This window comes from Rhinolophus sinicus, linkage group LG09, assembly GCF_036562045.2.
Source record: "Rhinolophus sinicus isolate RSC01 linkage group LG09, ASM3656204v1, whole genome shotgun sequence".
NCBI classification, from domain to species: domain Eukaryota; kingdom Metazoa; phylum Chordata; class Mammalia; order Chiroptera; family Rhinolophidae; genus Rhinolophus; species Rhinolophus sinicus.
Genome location: NC_133758.1, coordinates 73566450 through 73589582, shown reverse-complemented (window position 1 = coordinate 73589582; position 23133 = coordinate 73566450).

Here is a 23133-nt window from a genome sequence, read left to right as displayed (position 1 = left end):
GAAAATGTGAGGCAAAGTATCAAAGAGTATATTTTAAAATGACAAGGGGAATAAAACACCTACGCAAATAAATCTGCCCTACACCATAACCACCCACTTCTAGGGTGTCCTGTAAATTTCCAAGCCAAGTTTTGAACCAATACTTATGAATATGTTAATAAATCATAAGCCACTGGGGATGTCATTTCTTTTTGTAGGCCTTAGCTTCCTCGCCCATAAAATGATACGGCGTTGATCCACGCTATTGCTCCACCCTTTTAGCTCTAACTGGTTTGGGGAGAAGCTTCTGAGGTTGCAGATGCATTTCACCCAACAGCAAATGAATAAGCTGTAGGTTTAAGGTCTGGTTCCTGTCAGTTGCACTACACCTTTCCATTACCGTCATAGCAGAGAATGTTGGTTGATAATAAGATGGGGCTGGTAGTAAAGAAAAACATTTTCTTTGATGTGTTAAAAATTAGAAACTTGCTCTTTGGTTCCCATCTGGAACTCTTGTTTTCTAAAAACAATTAGTAAAAACTGTTTCCACGAAGGTAAGGCTGAGCTGATGCTACAGCAAGTATAGCTTTAGAGTGAGTCACATAAGCCAGGCCTGTGGCTTGCAGAAATTGCCAGTTTCCTCTTCATTGGACATGTCCTTTCCTGTTCTACAAAAGTCAAACCTGCTGGGCTCTAGAGATGCAACTGCAAGAACTGCCTCAACTTTTCCTATGACCTTCTGTAATGTAACAACAAAAGGAGCAAGCCTAAAATTGTACTTAATCACCTTCTACCCTCTTTTTATTGCTTGGCCATCTAAATGTTGGCGTTCATCAGAAACTCTGGACTTAAACTTGAGTGAATTTACAACATAGTCCTTGTGTATCAGCCATATTGGATTATCTGTTATTGTGAGTCTTTCCTATAAGCTTCAAGGCGTGGAGAGTGTGGGACCAACAATTGTGGGAAAAGAGGAAGTAATCATGACCGAGTACTTATTGGTAAATGACTACAAAACTTGTACTTTGGAGAAAAGAAGGTGTAACAGAATTATACACATTACCCCTCTCCTTTGAGAAACTTGTCAAGTAGGTGAGGAGTTAAAATATAATACATGGGTGAATAAGAACTGAAAAGTAGCTTTAGATGAGAAGATGCAGTGTATGCAGTGAACAGTATGGGGAGAAATTCCAAGAGAAGAAAGTTTTTAAAAAAACTTTTGAAGGAAGCCATGACTGGGGATTGGTGGGGAGTTTCCAAGGGGTATGTGTACGTCAGCTCACAATGCCATAACAAAATACCATAGACTGTGTCGCTTAAACAATAGGAATTTAGTTCTCACCATTCTGGAGGCTGGGAAGACCAAGATCAAAGTACTAGCCCATTCAGTTTTCCGGTGAGGATGCTCTTTCTGGCTTGCAGATGACTGACTACCTTCTTGCTGTGCCTTCACATGTAGAAAGAAAGAGCTCTAGTATGTCTTCCTCTTATTATAAGGACACTAATCTCATTATGGGGAGAGGGGCTCACCTTCATAACCTCACCCAAACCTAATTACCACCCAAAGGCCCCACTTCCAAATACCATCATATTGGGGTTAGGGCTTTGACACATGAGCTTGGCAAGGGAACACAAACATTTAGTCCGTAACGGTACTTTTCGTTCGCGAGGAAAAAACAGCTAAAAGGGTTAATATGCAAAGTGCATGTTGGAGAAAGCAATTGTTTTATAATTGAAATGAAGCTTAGCTGTGAAGAATGGTAGGAAGCCTAGGACAAAGTTGGAAGGTAGCTTTAAATATTAAGGTGAAGAGTTGGACTTTATAAAATGGGAAGAAAATGTTCCTTTCATTCTCCTGAGTTGGGTAATAGGTGTTTAAAAAAGAATCTCTTACCCAACAAAACAAATGAGTTACCAGCAAGTGGATTATGTTAGTAACCCAGATATGAGGTGTAAGAGTCATTCAAATTAATAATTTACATAATTATGATGTTTGCAAAATGTGATTTAACAACCTTGTCAAAGAGGTGGAGCAGATATTTATAACTCATCTGTTTTCCAGAGAGTGAAACTGAAATACAGAGGTTAAAGCAACCTACTTCAGATTACTGTTTGATTCTCTTCTGCACGTCATGTTTTAAACAACTATATTGAAATATAATTCATATACTGTATAATTTATTCATTTAAAGTATACAATTCAGTGGCTTTGGTATATTTACAGAGCTGTGCAACCATCATGACAATCAATTCTAGAACACTTCATCACCCCAAAAAGAAGCCCCATACGCCACAGTCATTATCCCCCAATCTCTCCAGGACATCCACCACCCCCCAAGTCCTAGGCAACCACTAATCTACTTTGTGTCTGTTTAGATTTCCATTTTGGAAATTTTATATAAAAGGAAACATAGTATGTGATCTTTTGTGACTGGCTTCTTTCACTTGGCATAATGTTTTCAAGGTTCATCCATATTGTAGCTTGTATCAATACTTCAGTTCTTTTTTATTGCTGAATAATACTGAGCGTCATATGCTAGAGAGTTAGGGACATATGTTAAATCACAAACTGGGACACATTCAGCTCAGAGCATCCAGTACTTAAAGTAACTCCAAACTGAGTCATGAGAAATAATTGAAGAAACTGGGGATATTTAATATAGGAATTAGAAGCTACAAAGTGACATGACAGATATTTCCAAATGACTGAAGAGACATCCTAAATCAGAGGGATTAGACATTTTCTGTCTGGATTCAAGGTGGTAGATTTAGAAGTGTTGGAAGATAGCTATAGCCAACAAATTTTTCCTTGATGTGAGGAAAAACAGTGTATAATCCACCCCACCCTCCCCACCCCCAACCCCGCCCCAAAGAGAATAGGGAACTTCAGAAACATAGTCATTCTTGACTAAGATGTAAAAATCTGGACTGGATGATCACATATTGGGAATGATCTAGAGATAGGTGAACTTTCAGGATCCCTTCCAACCTTGAGATTCTATTATATATTATTCAGAAGTTCATGGAATTAGTCTCAGACCAGACCTGAGATAAAAATTCAGAAACTTCTTCTGGCCTTCAATTTTATCCCTACAAGTAAAAGCCAGAAAGAAGTGTGTACCTGAGATGTGTTGGCTTGGTGTGTTGATGGATTAGTGCAGGGAAAGGAGGAACAATAGAAGAAGACAGAGTGAGGACAACATGTCAGAGAGAAAGAGAGCGAGAGAGATTATCAGAAGGGAAGTGTGTATTTTCAGCTGGCTCAGTTGGGAGCAGATGTGGCATGTGGACACCTGTCTGTTACCTACATTGAGGTTTCTGTTTTCTAAATCAGGAGAGAGTTTGGTTTGGAGAGAGGACAGGAATAATTAGAAGAATAGAGAGGCTAGCATGGCATCTTTACCCTTCTATAGTTATAGCTATAAGGGCCCCAAACCAAAACCATTTTGTGAGATTGTGGGTGAAGGTTAAAAAAAAAGCCCACTGAATTATTACTGAGAGATATTATAAGGCAAGCAGCACTCTTTGAGTGTGCAGGTTACAACATTGTGGGACTGAGATAAGGTAGAGGTCATGGTCTCAGCATTAAACTACCACCAACCCCCAACCCGGACACCAGAGCACTGACTGATTGAAATCATCTAGAGACAGAGCTTTGGATATGGCCACCCGCATTCTCCTGAAGGGCAATGCACCTTTGGCAATACTCAGTCTTCCTCAAGTAGCTTCATAGTGCCCAGGACAAAAGGTAACTGGAAAAGAAGAAGAAAAACATGGAGGATATGAGGCAGTGGCTTCAACCAACAGACTGGTTTGTGAGCACATGTGACTTCGATGCCATCTTGGGGGGCTCTCGGAAATATTTGGAGAACATTTTTAGGAGGCTTAATTTCCCGCTGATGCAGGTAAGTCTTGAAGTCATTGATGGAGCCAGGGGGCATTGAGGAATATAACAGAATGTAAGTAAAGGAGGTAGAGGTTTAAGAAAAAAAGGGTAATATATGATTTCAAATACATCAAAAAATATCCCCACAGACAAGTATAAAGAAAACGAGAACTGGCAATAGCAGTATGGTGGAAGAAGCTCTAGGCAGGTAGTCAGATAACCTTAGACCCATTCAAAGCTCTGTTTTCACCCACCTGTCACTGTCTTTGAAAGCAACTTAACATCTATAAATTGCAGTAACCCTATCTATAAAGCTGAGTGTGTTCAATTAGACTGTCCACAAGGTCCTAATAATTCTGAATTCCTATGAGTCTATCAAGGAACCCAAAGGTCAGTTTGACTGAAGTGTGATAGTGAAGATGAGAGTGGTAACTGATAAGAGAGGTGAGGGCTGCAAGGCGGGCGGGGGCCACATCCTACAGAGCTGTGCAGACCCTTCTGTGATAGTCAGAATTTATGCTCATTTTATTCTAAATTGGAGTTTGTAAACCTCAGTTTCTTCTCCAAAACTGGATATATCATCAAACATGTTGCAATGATTAAATAACATTACGCATCACACAGTTCCTGGCATATCGTGTGCTCATATTTTTGTGACTTCTGCCTTGTCTTTTCATGGTTCTCAATCTTCCTACTTTTCTTTTTGTGAATAAACTGAAGAAGTAAGGCATACCTTTTTTCTTCCTCTCCCATATTTGTTTGACTACCAAAATTTCAAAAATCCTAACAAAGGATTATGCAAACCTTGGCCCAAGCTTGAAGCATGTTTTTCTCTCACTGTAGCTTTCTGTGTAAGCTGTGAAACTGACATGTGTCTCTTGTTCATCTCAGCAGGAACTACAACAGAAGGACTGATCCAGGATAGGGGGTAGAAGCCAGGCCAAAGGGATTCAGGGAAACACTGAGTACTTTCCTGCGTTAATTACAGCTGTTAGCAATATTGTTCCAAATAATGGTAGTAATGAGTTTAGCAAGCATCTGTTAACTATCAAGACCTTGTCAGGCTATGTATAGAGGAGGTGCTAAAAGGGGCAGAATATGTTTTATATTAAGGTCTTAAGAACTCTTCATAAGAGTTCAAGGTTATCAAATGGGGGGAAATCACATATGAGGAGATTTAAGACGTGAAATGATCTGGATTTTCCATATACCCAACCACAGAAGCATGCAAAATGGAGAGTCAATCAGTCAAATGATGAAGACCAGATCCTACATCTCCTGTGAGAGAAGTGAGGGGGTAAAATACATGCATCAGCAGAAAATCTTTGGTCACATTTCCTTTGCCTGGCCCATTATTCTCAGCTCACTGTTACTCTCCCCCTAACATCCAGGAAGATAAATTAAATAATTTGAGTAGTCCAGAGGCCTAGACATGGAATGGGTTCCAATATACTGATTTCCATTTCTCGGCAGGCTCCCAGAGTCCACGCTCTCCTTACATATCCTGCTTCTAATCTCCACAGGGTAGGCAGATGTCGGCAGGGACTCTGCAGAGATTCTTTCTTCCATTTGATGCACTAGGGTGGGTCAGTGGGCTCATGACCTGCCCAGGGTACACTGTTTCCACAGGCAAGTCTGATCTTACTAAACTGAACCACTAACAATTGCTTTTTCAACAACAAAAAGTTCATTCTGAGAACAGTAGTTGAACAGTTCATCTTCCATAAGATTATTGAGACTCCTTTTTAACATCAAGTAGCTGATTAGAGGACATTTTGGATAGCATAGGAAAACACTGAAAAGGAAAATGTAGCCATAGAAGTACTGTGAATGCAGTGTGCTTAGTGTTCATTTTGATAGTGATTTTATTGTCCTGAATTTATAGACAAGTAGAAATGTGATGTGGCTGTTATTTTTCTTTTTATTGGGATATAATTCATGTATAAAATTCAACATTTTAAAGTGTACAATTCAGTGATTTTTAATATAGTTGTAAGATTGTACAACCACTACCACTAATCCCAGGACATTTTTATCACTCCACAAAGAAACGCCAATCCTTTAGCAGTCATTCCCGGCTCCCCATTCACGCCAGCCTTTGGCAACCACTAATCTACTTTCTGCCTTTATGGACTTAAACCTATTCTAGGCATTTTATATCAATAGAATCATACTGTATGTGGCCTTTTGTGTCTGGCTTCTTTCATTCAGCATTGTTTTTAAGCTTCATGCATATTGCAGCCTGTATCAGTACTTCATTTCTTTTTATTGTTGAATAATATTATTCCCTTGTACGGATATGCCACATTTGTTTTTCGATTCATTGGGTGGTGGACATTTGGATTGTTTCCCATTTGGTACTATTGTAAATAGAGCTGATATGAACATTTGTGTACAAGTATTTGTCTGAAAACCTGTTTTCATTTATCTTGGGCACATACCTGAGAGTAGAACTGATGGGTCACATGGTAACTTGCTGTGTAACTGCCAAGTTATCTTCAAAGCGGCTGCACCATTACATTCCCACCAGCAGTGTATGGGGTTGATAGGGTTCATTTTGGATTCTTAACTATTCATTTCTGCTGCTTACACCAGATCAGACTTTGTGTGACACTGCAATTTCAGAGTACAAAAAAAGAAATCAAGAACACTTGTGAATTGCATGGTTCTCCACTACACTTTAGTTTTTTTCTCTCACAGGTTTTTTTGTTGTTTTGTTTGTGTGTTTTTAATTTTTATTGGTGAATATTAGGGAACAGTGTGTTTTTCCAGGACCCATAAGCTCCAAATCAAGTTGTGATTTTTTTTTTTTCCATCTAATTGTGGAGGGCGCAGCTCAGCTCCAAGTCAAGTCGTCATTTTCAATCTAGTTGTGGAGGGCACAGCTCACTGGCCCATGTGGGAATCGAACCGGCAACCTGGGCGTTATGAGCATTGTGCTCTAACCAACTGAGCCAACCGGCCGCCCCTCTCTCACTGTTTTAAGATTCACTGTGGTCAAAACTATTCTTACTCATAAACAAAGAGCTATCACCTGTCACACGGCTGGTCATAGAGCAGGAGTTCAGCATATATATATATATATATATATATATATATATATATATATATATATATATTAAATGAATGGATAAATGAACAAAAGGTAATCTTAGTGGTTTCATTAAAAGCATTTCATTAAAAGAAACGTCTTCTTGATTCTTGCCACTAAGGTATGCTACCACTGTTCTGTGGTTGTCATAACAGTTGAAGGAAATAAAGTAAACATAATACAGTAACATGAGCTCAGGAATGAGGAGATATACAGGCTTTAGTTCTGCTCTGAGGCTAATTTGCTGTAAGACATTGGGTAAATGATTGTCTTCAGTTTCCTCATTTGTCAAATGGTAATGATATCTGTTTTAATTACTTGACAGGTTGTTGGGCAGATTATAGGAAATAATGCATTTATAACTCTGAGTCAGCTGTGGCCTCCCTGCCCTAGAGATCCTGGCTAGTTAGTGCATGCTCTGCCTCTGCTTTTGCTTTCACATATACATCCTTTGTTCTGTGCTGATTCAGTCCAGACATACTCAATTTACATATACACACACTCTTACCTCACTTACATAATGTCCACAGAGTGGACATATAACCTAAATGATACAGAAACAACTAAAAATCATGTATTGGTTATTTTTCTTCTTTAAATTTTTTTTTGGGGGGTGCAGAGGGGGCTGGGAGGATCTTACCATGGGGAGATTTTTAAAAATTCTTTACTCCATGCAGCTTTGATGCACAGCATTTCTTGGTTTCTTTGCCTCCCAGTCTCCTCTTTTCTTTTTCCTCTCCAATCTACTTAGGGACAAAATCCAATGCCTTTCATTTTCTGAAGCAGAGTACCCTTAAACACGCTTTTGTTTTTGGGATTCAGCTGGCACCCACACCCTCAAGCTCTCACTTCTCTTTCAAATAGCTTGCCAAGGTGTTTTTCCTCCTCAACAAAAGCAGCTCCATCCCTCAGAGAAATTCTGTTTCTAATCTGTTAAGATAATACTTTTTTCATGCACATGTGAAAGTGCTTTGGAAAGTTAAATAGACTAGCGGATACTTAAGGGATTTTATATTCAATAACTGCTTTTCTTGGGAGGGAAAAAGGGTCTCTTTTTCCTACCTTTTGAGAATAGCAATATTCACCAAACAGCCAGTTTGTTTATCTTGTCCTTGATCGTTCTTCACAGTACAGGACTATTCCCTGTGAATGTGTAGGCACATTTCCCTGTGAATTGGTGTTGGAAATGAAAGAGATATTTGTGTCTTTAGGTGTCTGGATCTATAAAACATATGCTCTGGATTTACGGGTAGTCACAGTTACAGTCAAGGAGAAGCAGAAGAAATCTATCTTTAGATATTAAAAAAAAAAAAATGCTTTGGTCAGAGAACAAATAGAAGAGAAGAGAGGGAAGTACCTGGTTCTAATCCTTTCCAGAGACCTTGTTGTCCTTCTGGTTTCAGATACCAGGGGATGTTTTAATATCCTTAGAACGCAATCCTTTCTCTACTCCCCGCACCACTCTGCTTTAGCTACTTTAAGTTGATTTCTATTGCTTGCAATCATAAGATTCCTAAGAAAGTAAATATTCACAAAATGAGACTTGTTATTGTTATCACTGTTAAAATTTTTCTAAGCTTCCAGAAATATCTTTTGGCATTCAAAATGTATTTATATGTTTTAGCTTTTTTGAGTCTCATGATAACCCTGTGACGTAGGTAGTAAAAGATTTATTGTCCCCATATTATGTATGAGGAAATTGACTTTCGGAGGGATTAACTGACATTGCCTTGATAAAGTATTAAGTAAGTGGCAGAACCAGAATGAGAGGACAGAGCTTCTAGGTGCTCCTTCTATGACAGTATAGAAATGAGGTAGAGAGGAGTGGTTTCTAACTGCCTTTCCAATATATGTATATACAAGGTATAACTGTTAGAAATTTAACAATGCTTAGATCCACTGATCCACTTAACTTGTTTACAATTGTAGGAAAATTTTAATGTAGGACATAGGCAGCAAGACCCTTGCTGATGAAGTGAACAGACAAATGAAAATGACTCAACTACACTGCTTTTAACTAAGAAAGTAATACGATTTTATTTGTATGATTGGTAGCATAACTGGTTCAAAATTTAAAAGACTTTCTAGCAATACTAACTATGGTATTTATATTTTATTTCCATATACTGACATAAAATATTTCGTTTTCTGTACCCATAATTTTTCTACATTAAACTTGAATGTTTTGCTGTCTAGGAACCTATTAGTGGCAGGAGAACACTGGAATATGTAATTCACACAGTACTGAAACAGAGCATGTAGTGTTTACGAAACACTTGAAAAAGCAAGATAATCCTACCCTGGTTATTTCCCCTAATGTGGAGTATATTGTAAACTCTCTGGAGACAACATTGTTTTCGATTCTGGACACCTGCAGTGAGTCTAACAAGTTGGAGCACTGAACTGGTCTAAACAATTCCAGTCCACATTCCTGAGGCTGGCCTATATGGGTAAACATCAGAACAGAGATAACACACACTTTCTCAAGAGGGCTGGTCTGAGTTACTTGTCCAGGTAGGCTCTTTGTCTTCTGAGATTTTACTATACTCAGGGCATCGTCTCAGGTAGGCAAAAATGACAGATACAAGCCAGAGCTTTCAGCCCCTTATAGCCACAAGCTTGTGTTTTATTATCTTTTAAATAGCAGTATTTCATTTATCCCAAATTATAAGTGTTCTCAAAGAGGTGAAATCATCATATATTTTCCCAGAATATTAGAACCGACTTGATCATAAGGTTTTTATAAAATTTAATTGTTGATAGAAATCTTTATAACATGTTATTAACTTTCTGTCTTAGTAAACAGAAGGTGTGAAGCATATCAGATCTTTTGTTTATTATCCTAGGAACATACTTCTACTACTACCACATGTATAGGAGTTGGGTGAGCTCATTTGGATCAAATGTCTTTAGATAGCCCTGATGTCCCTGATTTTAGCCACTTCTGTCTTCTGTTTGTCACTGCTCCATTGTCACTGAAAACTATTCTTGCCACTTCTTGTGCTCCTCTTTGGAACTCTTTGTGACTGATTCTCTATCCTGTTCTTTTACCTTTACACACAATAACCTACTATTGCTTTTGCTTTCCATTATTCTTATTACTTTAAAGATTTTCTAAAAATTTCCTTAGGCTTTCTGTAATTCTTTTAAAATTTAACAGAGAAGATAGTTGGCCTTTATAACCATCCCTTACAAATAAAAATAACCCTTAATGTGTTTGCCCTAGCATTGCATAGAAAAGGAAAATTTTGAAACCATCTAAATGTTCAGGAATAAAGAATGTATCTAATATTCCTCACAGTGAAGTACTGAACAATCATGCAAAAAGGCTAAATATAGATGTATATTTATTGACTTCAAAGGATGTTTGTACAGTATCACTAAGGAAGTAGTTTATAAAAGATTATGATTTATAAGAAACCTATATATGTGTGTATGTATATAAATGTATAGGTATAGAAATGATATTCAATAGAAATATAATGTAAGCCACTTATGTAATTTAAATTTTCTGATAGCCACTTTAGAAAACATAAAAATAGATTAAATTTATTTAGTCCATGACATCTAAAATATTATCATTTCAACATGTAATCCATAAATGTTATTACTAAGACCTTTTGCATTTTTTATATTATATCTTACAGTACATTTCAATTCAGACATTATATTTTCAATAAACCAAAATGTGGTCATACCAAATAATAAAGTGGTGTTTGAAAAAAATGCTTTATGCTACTTCAGTTTTAATTTTAATTTTATTAAAAATAAATACGTAATTAAGAAAACTAAAGCTTCAGTTCCTCATTTGTATGAGCTACAAGTGCTCAATAACCATATGTAGATCTCCATGAGAAAAAGTCTGGAAACTATGTGATAAAATATTGAGGTTTTATTCAGTTGTTAGGATAGCAGGTAACCCTAGATTATTTTTTCTTAGATATATTTGCTAAGATTTCTTTAGTTATATATACATTCCTTTATAACTTTTTTAAAAAGGGGAAAATGTCCCTCTAAACTTAATACATTTGTTTTATTTTTATTCTCTCAGCTCTGCTGTTGCTCTATGTCTTCTTGGACTATTTATACAGTTGACTTGTGAACAACATGGATTTGAACTGCATGGGTTCACTAAAACGCTGATTTTTTTCAGTAAATGCTATGAATGTGTTTTCTCTTCTTTATGATTTTCTTAACACTTTCTTTTCTCTAGCTTACTTTATTGCAAGAATACAGTATATAATACATATAACATACAAAATATGCATTAATCAACTGTATTATTACTGGTCAACAGCAGGCTATTAGTAGTGTTTTGGGGGAGTCAAAAGTTGTATGTGGATTTTCGACTGCATGGGAGGTGGGCACACCTAACCCCTGCATTGTTTGAGGATCAACTATATGTTGTGAATTTTCTAGACAACTAACGGTATTGGATCACTTAGGTTGGGCTATATTGTGATGCCATCCAATTCCATAATCCTTGACCTTTTTCATATGACAAATATACTTTACAAATCATCTATTCATTTAGTCATACATTTATGCAACAATTAATTATTATCAAATGCTATACAGGGCCGATACTGGCTTAGGCCTAAGAAAAAAACAAAATTGATTTAGAGAAACAATGTCTCTGTCCTCCAGGAGCTTCTATTCCAATGGACATTCAAATGGATAGATACCTTGTTTTCCCAAAAATAAGACCTAACCGGACTATCAGCTCTAATGTGTCTTTTGGAGCAAAAATTAATATAAGAGCCAGTCTTATTTTGCTATAAGACCAGGTCTTTATAACATAACATAACATAACATAACATAACATAACATAACATAACATAACATAACATAACATAACATAACATGATTGGGTCATATTAATTTTCGCTCCAAAAGACACATTAGAGCTGATTGTCTGGCTAGGTCTTATTTTCGGGGAAACACAATAGTGAACAAGAAACCAAATAGGGGGTGGGGATAAGTGTAGGGTAAAATAAACAGAGTGAGATGATAAAGAGTAGCAGGCAGAGGCCACTTTAAATGGTATGGGGGAGGGGAGGATTCTTCAAAAAAGTAGACATTTGACCTGAAATATGAAAGATGAAAATGAACCAGGTAAAGGGTAGGGGAGGGAGGAAGATCATTTCAAGCAGATAAAGGGAACATGCATACTGGAGGAGCAGGATGGAGATCAGGCAGCTGAAGCATGCAGTGTAAGCAAGAGGTGAGATGGAGGACCTGTGTTTGCAAAGGTAGATATGACTTTGATCATGGAAAGACACAGTGGGGAACAATTAGAGGAGAATAAACAGAGAAGTGATGTGATCTTATTTATTTTAAAAGATAATTCTTACCACAATTTGGAGAAAGGGAGAACTGTTCATGAGAGTGGGGATTATATAAGATCTCTTTACTGTATTTTAGGAAGCACAGGAAGATAACTTAGAACAGAGCAGGTACAGTTCAGAATTAGAACTGACTTCTTGTAGATAAATTCAACAAATATTTTAGAATTAGACGAATAGGACTTGATAATTAAATGTGTGGGATGATAGTGTAGAACAGAGAAGAATCAAGTATGATTTTTAGTGTTTTGTTTTTTTTTGTTTGTTTTTTTCTTGAGTAACAGGCAGAGTGGTTGCAAAAAATGGGAAAACAGGAAGAGAAATAGGTTGGTGGAGAGAATCATTAGCTACTTTTTGAAAATTTCAACTCAAATCGGCGCATGTAAGAGTGGAATTCATGAGTTAGATTTCAGATCTAGGAAGTACGTCTGATACAAAGAAACAATTTGGGGATGTGCGAGCACAGGAATGCTATCTCAAGTTAGGAGAAAGAAAAGATAACCCAGGAAGATATGGATAATAAAGAGGAGGAGGCAAACACATCTTGGGGCTGAAGTAGCAGGAGGAATTAAATTAGAGATGAGTTTGAGGAGATAGTGAGGTAGGAGGAAAAACCTGAAACTATTAGGTCAGTGAATTCAGCAGAGAAGGTTTCCAGAAGGTAAGCATTGCCAACTTGTTGAATACTGTCAAGAGGCCAAGTAGGCTAAACAGAAAAAGTCCTGTTGGAATTGGCAACTCTGAGGTAGTTTGTGACCTTGAAAAGAACACAGTCAGTTCTTTGAAAAGAACAGAGTCAGGGGAATAAAGCCAAATATGTGTAGTTTGATGGATGAATTGGAGAAAAGAAGTTGGAGAGAATAAGTAAAGCAACTAAATAAAGAATGTTTGCTAAGGAGAAGAGCAGAAAACTAAGACAGTAAGTAGAGGAGATGACAGGTTACACAAGGGATTTAAAAATGGAAATAATGTAGTAGAGAATATCTGCATGCTGACAGAATTATTCCTGTAGAGAGGAAGAGACTGGTGATGAAGAGATGAAAATATAGAAGAAGTAGGAGAGAGGAGACATGGCGAAGGAACTGGAGTCCTTGAAAAGGCAAGAAGGAATGCAATCCAGTGCATATAAGAGTAGATTTGATAGGACAGTTAGTTCCTTTGTACAAGGAGGAGTATAGAGAAAATAAATAGATTTGATGCTAGGAACGAGAGGGAGTTCCTCTAGTCACTTTCTCAGTGAACCAGTGAGGTTGGGTGTGCATCAGCTGAGTGTTAAAGACTGGCTGAGAGGGGACAAGTATAAAGTAAAAGGACAACGGGGGCAACAGTTAACGGGATGGGTGGGGGTGCGAACATTCTCACCAGGAGCATAAGGAGATGTTTCTGTTGTATTTTAAGGTCATAACGAATGAGTTACTTTTCAAGACATGAAAGATGAGGGCATCAAGCAATATGACTGACATATTTCAGGAAAATAAGGCCCCATGTAAATTTTAAAATTAGCTTTATAATAGTGATTAGAATCTAATTGATTTTGTTTCCATTTAGTTTATTTACTTTCTGTTCCGCTTTTAGTGACGTGAGAAGCAGTTACTTTCTACGTTTACTGACACCTAGCCAGACTAAATATCTATCTTCAGTCCCTCAAATATAATGAGCAGTCAGAACTACCATTTACTGTTCTATAAATTCAGACATTATATTATTAAAAGATTCTACATTGTATTTGCCACAAAGATTTTCCAAAATATACACATATGCACATTCATGAAAATTTCTTTCCAAAGTATTCAAATAAATGAATAAGATAAATTAAACTATAAAATAATTTGAGAACTTGAAGGATAGAAATCACAAAAACAGATTTGAGTAACCATAATAGTGTCTTACTAAATATATGAAATGAATAAAATTAGCCAGGTTAAAATTTAAGTCTTTTTTAACCCTTTAAAATGCCAAATTACCCCAGCTTTGTATGCTGTATCTATATATTTTCAACTGGGATATTATATGGGCTGTGATTTCAGTTCATGTATGTGTGTGAATGTTTCAACATGACAAAACTGTGTCATTTTTTCATGACCATGTAATAAATCAATAAAGAACGCAAATACTCATATATTAATTTTTAATTTTCTTAGTACACTGTATTTCAATGGATTTATTGTTTAGTTGAATTATACATTATGTTTACTGGGTAAATGGCATTATAAAATTACCTTTCTCTATATTATGTTATTGGGTTCTTAATTGATTTGCTTTGGTCTCACACAAAATTAAAATGTGACAATAGTGTTTTTCTTTCTCGTTTATTAACTTGTTACTACTGTATAACCATATTCCTGACAGATCATGACAGAAGCTGGAAATACAAAGAGTAGATCTTACAAATGCATCCCTGATTATTTTAATATAAATATTAATACTAACACTTTGATAAAAATGAAAAATCCTAGAAAAATGCTAAGTAGGTATAAAGGAGGTCTGTTCCAGCCAAACTGGGACACACACACACACACACACACGCACACACACGCTGTAGCAATAGACTCCTAATTGAATTGGCCTTCCCTCAAGCTATTTTTCCTTCCAATTCCAAGCATTTCTCCAAAAGAAAGGAAAAAATAAAAGGAAGAACCAGAAAGCCAAATAACAATAAAATGTCTCTTGTATTGATCAGATGAAGGTTTGCCATGAACCCAGAAAAATCATGTATCTGTTCTGTGGGTTTAGTATACTCTTGTGGTACAAAGCTATGTATCAGTTTTTCAGTCTTGATGGCAGCAGCCTTATGATCATCCATCTCATGTCTATAGCTCACAATAACTTTCCGATTATAATATTGCTTCCCACACATATTTGCCCCAGGAAGAGAATGTGCTGATCAGCAAACATGAGTATCCTTTCTTCTTGATAATGTAATTCTGATTTTGAAATAAATTGTCTTTCTGGTTCTATAAACAGTCAAACAAAAGCACTTGGAATGTATATTCTTTCTGGACATTGCCCTATATATTTTTCTGTTACAGTCGATCTAGAAAGATTAATCTTTGTCTCTGATTCATCATCAATTCATTCATTCAGCAAATGTTTGTAGAGGACTCAATACGTAAAAGGAGGAAACCATCTAGCACATACAGTTAGTGAAGTTTCAAAATACGACCAACTCCTATGTTGTTTTCCACTTTATACAGGTTCTCTAGATTTGGAAATCTTCAGGTCATTCAAAGAAAGTGAATACAGTGCTCAATCATTTGTATACTTAAGGATTTTTACATTTGGCTCAGTGACATATTGAATATTATCGAAATTATGATTTTAAAAGATAAAGGAATTAACTAGAAAAACATATCACTAATACTCGAGATATTTTTCCTTTTTCTATTTTTTTTTTTTTTACATTTTCCAACCTAGCATATTATGCAAATAAACTCTCTTGTTTCCACCCAATTCTGGACTATTTGTTTAAACTGACTCACTCAGAGGCCCAATTGTAATATATTGAGTCTAAAGAAAATCCAAGCTATGAAAAAGTAAATTTGAATATAACTGAGCTGTATTTCCTTGGAATGTATTTTCCTTCCACACTACCTGGGAACTTTAAAGCTTCTAGCATACTAGGTTTTTACTCCCTTGAGCATTTCTGCTCACACTCTAAGGTGCATGCAAATCACCTGAGGATCTTATTAAATGAAAAATTATGATTCAGCAAGTCTGGGGTGGAGCCTGCGAGTCTCCATTTCTGACAAGCTTTCTGGAGATGTAGATACATTGCTGATCCAGGGACTAGTCACCTTTGAATAATAAGGCCCTAGAAGACAGACCAAGATTCTGATAACTTGTAATGTTTTATGAAGAGAATTCTTACAGATTAAAAGCGTACAAATTGTGATAAATAATCTTGATACTATATCCTGATATGTCCTTAAGTCCTAAGTAGTGGGCCCATAATTGCCTGGGGAGACAGAGCCCAAAATGAGCTTTTCGTTTTAAACACTGAAAGTTTACCTTTACCTAAATTACTACAAGTCAGTAAGTTAATCATGCTACTTATTATCAGAAATTTAGGTATGGACAACCATGTTAATCAGTATAAATGATTAATGTATAGCTTATCTAGGATTCTTAGCTGCAAACACAAAACTCAGTTTGCCTACCATGCTTGTGGAAATTTTTTTGAACATGGAGAATAGTCAAGAATTCTAGAACAATAGCATTATTAATGTCTTAGGTGTGTGCTCTTGTACTCTTACAAACTATTTATCATCTTACTATTAATATTTGTTACTTCCCCCCTGGTTTAATTATTATGTATTTAAAAGGAAATTTCCATTTTGTAACATAAATGTTTAAAAAATAAGTGTTCTCCTTTTAAAGGAAAATAAATGTAATATAAAAGTACAAAACATAAAATATCATGAATGTAATGTTTTATTATAAATTAATTATGTTGAGCAAAGTGTACGAGATCTCTCACACCACATACTGCTTCTTCTGCTTCTCAGTAAACCATGAAATGCCTTGGTAGTGCCCTGATGTAGTAGGATAAAAAGGGGGCATTTATCGAAAATGGAACTACCTAATGACCTAGCAATTCCACTCTTGGGTATCTATCCAGAGAAATCCAAAACACTAATTCAAAAAGAATTAGGCACCCCTATATTTATTGCAGTGCTATTCACAATAGCCAAGACATGGAAACAACTGAAATGCCCATCAATAGATGACAGAATCAAGAAACTGTGGTACATTTATACGATGGAGCGATGGAGTATTACTCGGCCATAAAGAAGAACGACATCTTACCATTTACAATGATATGGATGGACCTAGAGAACATTACACTAAGGGAAATAAGTCAGATGGAGAAAGACAAATACCATATGATCTCACTTATATGTGGACTCTAAAGAACAGAATAAATGAGCAAACTAAACGGAAACAGTCTCAGAGATACAGAGAAAAAAACTGAGGGTTACTAGATGGGAGGAGGGTGGGGATGAGGGAGAAGATGAGGGGATTAGAAAATACAAATTAGTAGTTACAATATTGCCACAGGGATACAAAAGACAGTTTGGGGAATATAATCAATAATGTTGTAAAGATTTTGTAGGGTGTCAGATGGGCACTTGTTTTATTAAAGAGACACTTCATGGGTGGTGTAGATGCCTGATCACTGTGCTGTACACCTGGAGCTGAAGCTGAATAATATTGAATGTCAACTATAATTATATATATATGTGCAAATAAAATCTCTTGTTTCCACCCAGTGTGCGTGTGTGTGTGTGTGTGTGTGTATTCACGGGATGTGGAGTACAGCATAGGAAATAGTCAATAGAATTATAACAGCTATATACAATGTCAGAGGGATAGTAGATTGGGGGAGGGGATTATCACTTTGCAAATGTCTATTACATTGTTTTGTACACCCAAAACGAATAAATAATTATATTTGTAAGCTAATTTAAAAAGCAGCAATTACACCTAGATATATTCTTAAAAAGGGGGGAGGCATTTAAAAAATGCAGTTACTCTATTTCTAGGGTAATCAGAAACCTCAATTTCTCTCTGAGTTTTGAGTTAAAACAGTCTCATTTACATAAGTGCAATAAATGCTTTTAAGTGTGGCTAGGATCATTTCCATAATTCTTTATTTTTTATCTTAGTTTTCTTGAACCTGACATTGTGTGAAAATTTACAAAACGAAAATCCATTCAGAAATAAAAATCCTTGGTAGAAAAGGTAAAAACCAGAAAGCCAGGTACTACATTTAATGCAGCTTTGCTCTTTTATCATTAACCCATTGGGCAGGAAGGAAAGCATCACAAGGTAGTTCACCATAAGGGCAGGATTGATTAATCTGCTAGAAAGAGACATGGTTACCACCCAATTTAGATTGACCCATACCAAGTACCGTGTGATTTCACTTGGAAATGGAACCAGCTACAAGTAGCTATGTGCCTGAGCTAAGTACAGGAATTGTATCTGTGCCATTTCTCCCCCTTTTGGCCTAGAATACTCTTATAAACACAGTGATAAAATCAAAGAGAAAAGTTGCAAATATTAGCAGCAATGCTAAAATACTTTAAATTTTTTCCTTGAATTTGTGTGCTTCATAAATATGTCTGTAAATTTTTTTTCAAACATGAATCTTATTTTGTGTGTCTCTTGGCATTCTAGCAAACATTTGTGTCATGTTCGATTATGAATGTGCTCATTTGAGAGGATTGAATAAATTATACGTTTAGCTAAAGAAAGCACTTTCTTTTCCAAATAAGCAGACTGACAATACTTCATGAAGTCACTTATCTATATTTTACTGATTTTTAAATTTGTGTCAGGAACTTCCAGTTTATGTACAGGAGCTACACACTTATTTACCATTTATTTTTTATTATTTTTCTGAAATAAGGCAGTGTTACCAGTTGAAGTCAAATAAAATTTCCGTGCAGCTTTTTCTCACACTCTGAAAAGCAAGCACTTAGGCAAATAAAGTAGAAGTGTGCCTCACAAAGCCACATCCTCAATGGATGCCTTTAAGAGGAAGCACTTTTTTAATCGAAACAGGATACTTAGAGCCTTCAGAGATAAAATAGCTGAATCTACCAGTCTCTTAGCATCTGAAACCACAGTCTGAACCTGTCATGTATTGTTTTGTAAATGAACTAAAAATAGAAGACTGATGGGTTATGTGAAATCCATAATTTCTGTTAATGGCCTATTAAGAAGCCATGTGTTTAGGACATTTGATGTTACTCAATGATTCTCTCTCCATGTTGTTTTAAAGAGACCTCTTAGATCACTTGTTTATTTAGTCATATTTGTTCCTATTTTGACTTTGAAGTAAAATAATAGCTTTAGTTTACTATGTTTAGTTTCTCTAAATACATGATTTTGTATTTGTTAAAATCAGCACTTGATTTTGCTTTCTAACATCACAAAAAATCAAGAGTTCTCAATTTCCTGTCCTTACCCACTTAACTCCCTGAAAAAATATAGTGGCTTCTACCACATGTATTTTTCTTTCTAGTCTCAGAGGCTGTGCTTATGTCCAAAGCTAACGCTAACACATATTGTTGTCTGGATATTAGTGCCCCCTCTTGCTCAAGAAAATATCTTGACTAATTATCTTCTCTCTCCCTCTCTTTTTCCCTCTCCCTCTCCCAACTCTCCGTCCCTATCTCTGTCTCATCTCTATCTGCCTCTGTCTAGCCTGCTTTCCTTTCAGACTCCTTCCCTTCTGAATATCACCACTCTTTTTCTCTTGTTCTGAAATAATATCCTGTAACTGCCCCTCTGTTTCCTTTCTTTCAAAACCAAACTTATTGATAGAGCAGAGCACTCTCCACTCTATTTCCTCACCTCTAATTCAGTCCTGAGCCTACTGCAGTGTGGCCTCTGCTCCAGAACTTCTCAAAGCCCCCAAGATGTCAAGAGCTCCCTCCACACAAAACAGTTTCCAGCCAGTACTTTACTCAGGGTCTGTGGTACCTGACAGAGTTGACTCCTCCTTTGTGTAACACATCCTTTCCCTGGCTTGTCTTCTGGTTTCTACATTTCCTTCTATCTCTGTCGAGTCTTGAACCAAAAATATTTAAATAAAATGATATTCCGAGCTGAACCAATTTTTAGGTATGAAAGAAAGGTGAATGCCAATCTGATTGTACAGAAAATGGCATCAAACTGCCCAAACCCTAAAATTACGTATGAAAAGCATCCATTATCTAATTAACTAAATATATAAAACTATAATTTTATCTTCAGTTACCGCATAGGATAAATTGTTTGGTTCTCCACACTTACCATGGGTGCTTAAATGACGTCCTTCAACATGGTATGATTATACGGAATAGGTGTTAGATTCTGAACTGTCTGGGTTTTCTGTTTCTCAAAAAGGAAGGCTTAGCAGGTACTAATGTGAGACAACTTTTTAAAAAGCAACTTAGTCTTTCTGCTCCTGCTAAATTCTACACTCATCTGAATAGGGAAAAATGTATTATAATAGTTGAATACATTTAATAGGGCTGCTGTATCAAAGTACTAAAAACTGGGTGACTTAAAAGAACAGAAATGTATTCTCTCACAGTCTGGAGTTTAGAAATTTGAAAGAAAGGGGCCAGCAGGGTCACATTCCATCTGAAGGATCTAGAGAAGAATCCTTCCTTATCTTTTCTAGTTTCTGGTGGTTGCTAGCAATCCTTGGTGGTCCCTGGCTCTTTCACTTATCACTCCAATCTCTGGCTCTGTCTTCGTATCCCTTCTTCCCTCTGTGTGTGTGTGTGTGTGTGTGAGAGAGAGAGAGAGAGAGAGAGAGAGAGAAAATTCCCCTCTTCTCATAAGGACACCTGATATACCGTATTAGGCCTATCCTAATCCAGTATGACTCATCTTAAATTGATTATATCTGCCAAGACCCTATTTCCAAATAAGGCCACATTCACAGGTTCTCAAAGAACATAATTAGCACTGTAAATGATGTCTGTGTATGTTTTCAAGAATCACCCTTGATAGTGCTAATTGTGTGTGTGTTTTAATTTCAAAAGATAATGTTATTATGTTCTTTTGTGGCTTCTTATTTTGTTCAAAGCTGATAGTGTCAGTTTACCATCTGGGACCCAGTAAAAGTAAAATAATTTTGCTTTTCAGGGCCTTTACCTGCTGCTACATTTTTTTTCTAGTTGTTCCTAAGAAGGGGAGGTAATTTCAGTGCAGTCAGTGTAGGAACGTGGACATCTGTCAGTCCTTGAAACTGTGGAAAGACACAAACATTCTGCCTCCTTCCCAAAAGAATGGCAGCCCTCCTTATGTGTGTGTGTGTTCTTGTATTTAATTACCACAGCTCCATTCACATTACCCCGTCTTGGTTTTTTTCCTGTCCTTTAAAATTCTGTCTCCTTCACTGTGCTTTACCTCCCTAGTCTGATTCTGACATCCTAATGCTGGTCTGAACCTTGCTGGCCTTTGGAACCTTTGGGGGCAAACTTGCCATAACTAGTTTAGACAAAGGAGGCAAGGACAAGAGGGACAGTGCTGACTTCTCTCAGCCTTACCCAGTTTAGTTCCGGTGACATTTATAACTACCAGGCAGCTTTTACAACATTCAGTAGGGTCACATGTTATCTCTTCCAGTCTATACCTTTTTCTAGTTTTGTGAGGTCACAAACATTCCTCCATAATCATATCGTATGCTGGAGGGCCTGTTGACATAACCAGATGTTTATCTATAGTCAGATATACTCTGAAGCTATGGCAACTATCAAACAAATTTGCAACAACATGGATGTACCAAGAGAACATTATGCTAAGTGAAATAAGTCAGACTGGGAAAGACAAATACTGTATGATCTCACTTATATGTGGAATCTAAATAACAAAATCAATGAGCAAACAAACAAATAGACACAGAGATATAGAGAAAAAAACTGATGGTTGCTAGATGCGAGGGGGGTGGGATGGGGGAGAAGGTGAAGGGATTAGACAGTACAAATTAGTAGTCACAGGGATGTGAAATACAGTATGGGGAATATAATCAATAATGTTGTAAAGATTATATAGGGTGTCAGAATGGCACTGGACTTATCAGGGGGATCACTTCATGGACTATGTGGATGCCTGACCACTGAGCTATATACCCGAGGCTGAAGTAGAATAGTATTGAATGCCAACTCTAATTAAAAAATACACACACACACACATACACACGCACACCCATACTTGTGTCTGTGTGTGTTTGTGTATATATATATATATATATATATATATATATATATATATACATATACATATATATGCATATATATAGTCATGGGATGTAAATGGGATGTAAAGTACAGTATAGGGAATATAGTCATTGGTATTGTGACAGCTATATAAGATGTCAGAGGGGTAGTAGACTGTGGGAGGGGGTAATCACTTGGGGAGAGGTGTAAATGTCTATTTAGTATGTTGCTTTGTACACCTGAAACTAATAAAAAAAAAGACATAGAGATGTTTTTTAAAGGATATCAAAGGTCCTTTCAAATAAAGGAAAGCAAGGATATGTATGGTTAAATTGGTCATCAGGTTTGCATGTTTAGTCATTCCACAGTTATAGTGTACCTATTATATGCCAAAGTCATAATTTTATCAGGTTACTCAGAGATTATTAAGACCTTGGGAAATTACTTCATATGAATCAGCAGAGATGAATAAAATAAAATGTAAAAGTTTTAATTGGCCCATTCTGTAAATATTATTTCCTTCAATCCAGGTCACAGCTTGGGGAACTAGGTAACCCCCAAAGGATGGAAAACAACCCAATAGTAGAATTAATGATGGGACAACAGATAATACAGCCAGATCTAGCTCACATTCAGTTTATTAAGAAATAAAGCTGCTAAACACTCATATTTTAAGAGTGTTCATCAAGAAATTTCATATCATTCAGATAAAAGTTAAATATTCAGACAGGATTGCAATAGATCAATACTTTGCCAAGATTGCATTATTTGTAATATATAAAATGATAGTAAAGAGAGCTGAGTGATTTTAGAAAACAATGTCATCATACTACTACGTCCTAAGTCAGCTATTTACTTCTGTTAGTCAAGGAAACCGTGTGAGAGGTATGAAGATACAATTACCAAATCAACTCACTGCTTCTTTTTTTATAGACTCCATGAAATTAATATCCTTGTGCTATGACAATAGTATTTTGAATATTTAAATAATTAAATTAGTTGTCTAATAATCAGATAATCGCTTAATAGTCAACATCAGTTTTGGAAAACTTTTTAGTTACTTTAAGAAATACTTGACAGACATTTTAGATTTGGGTGTTAGTGCCAGGCAGG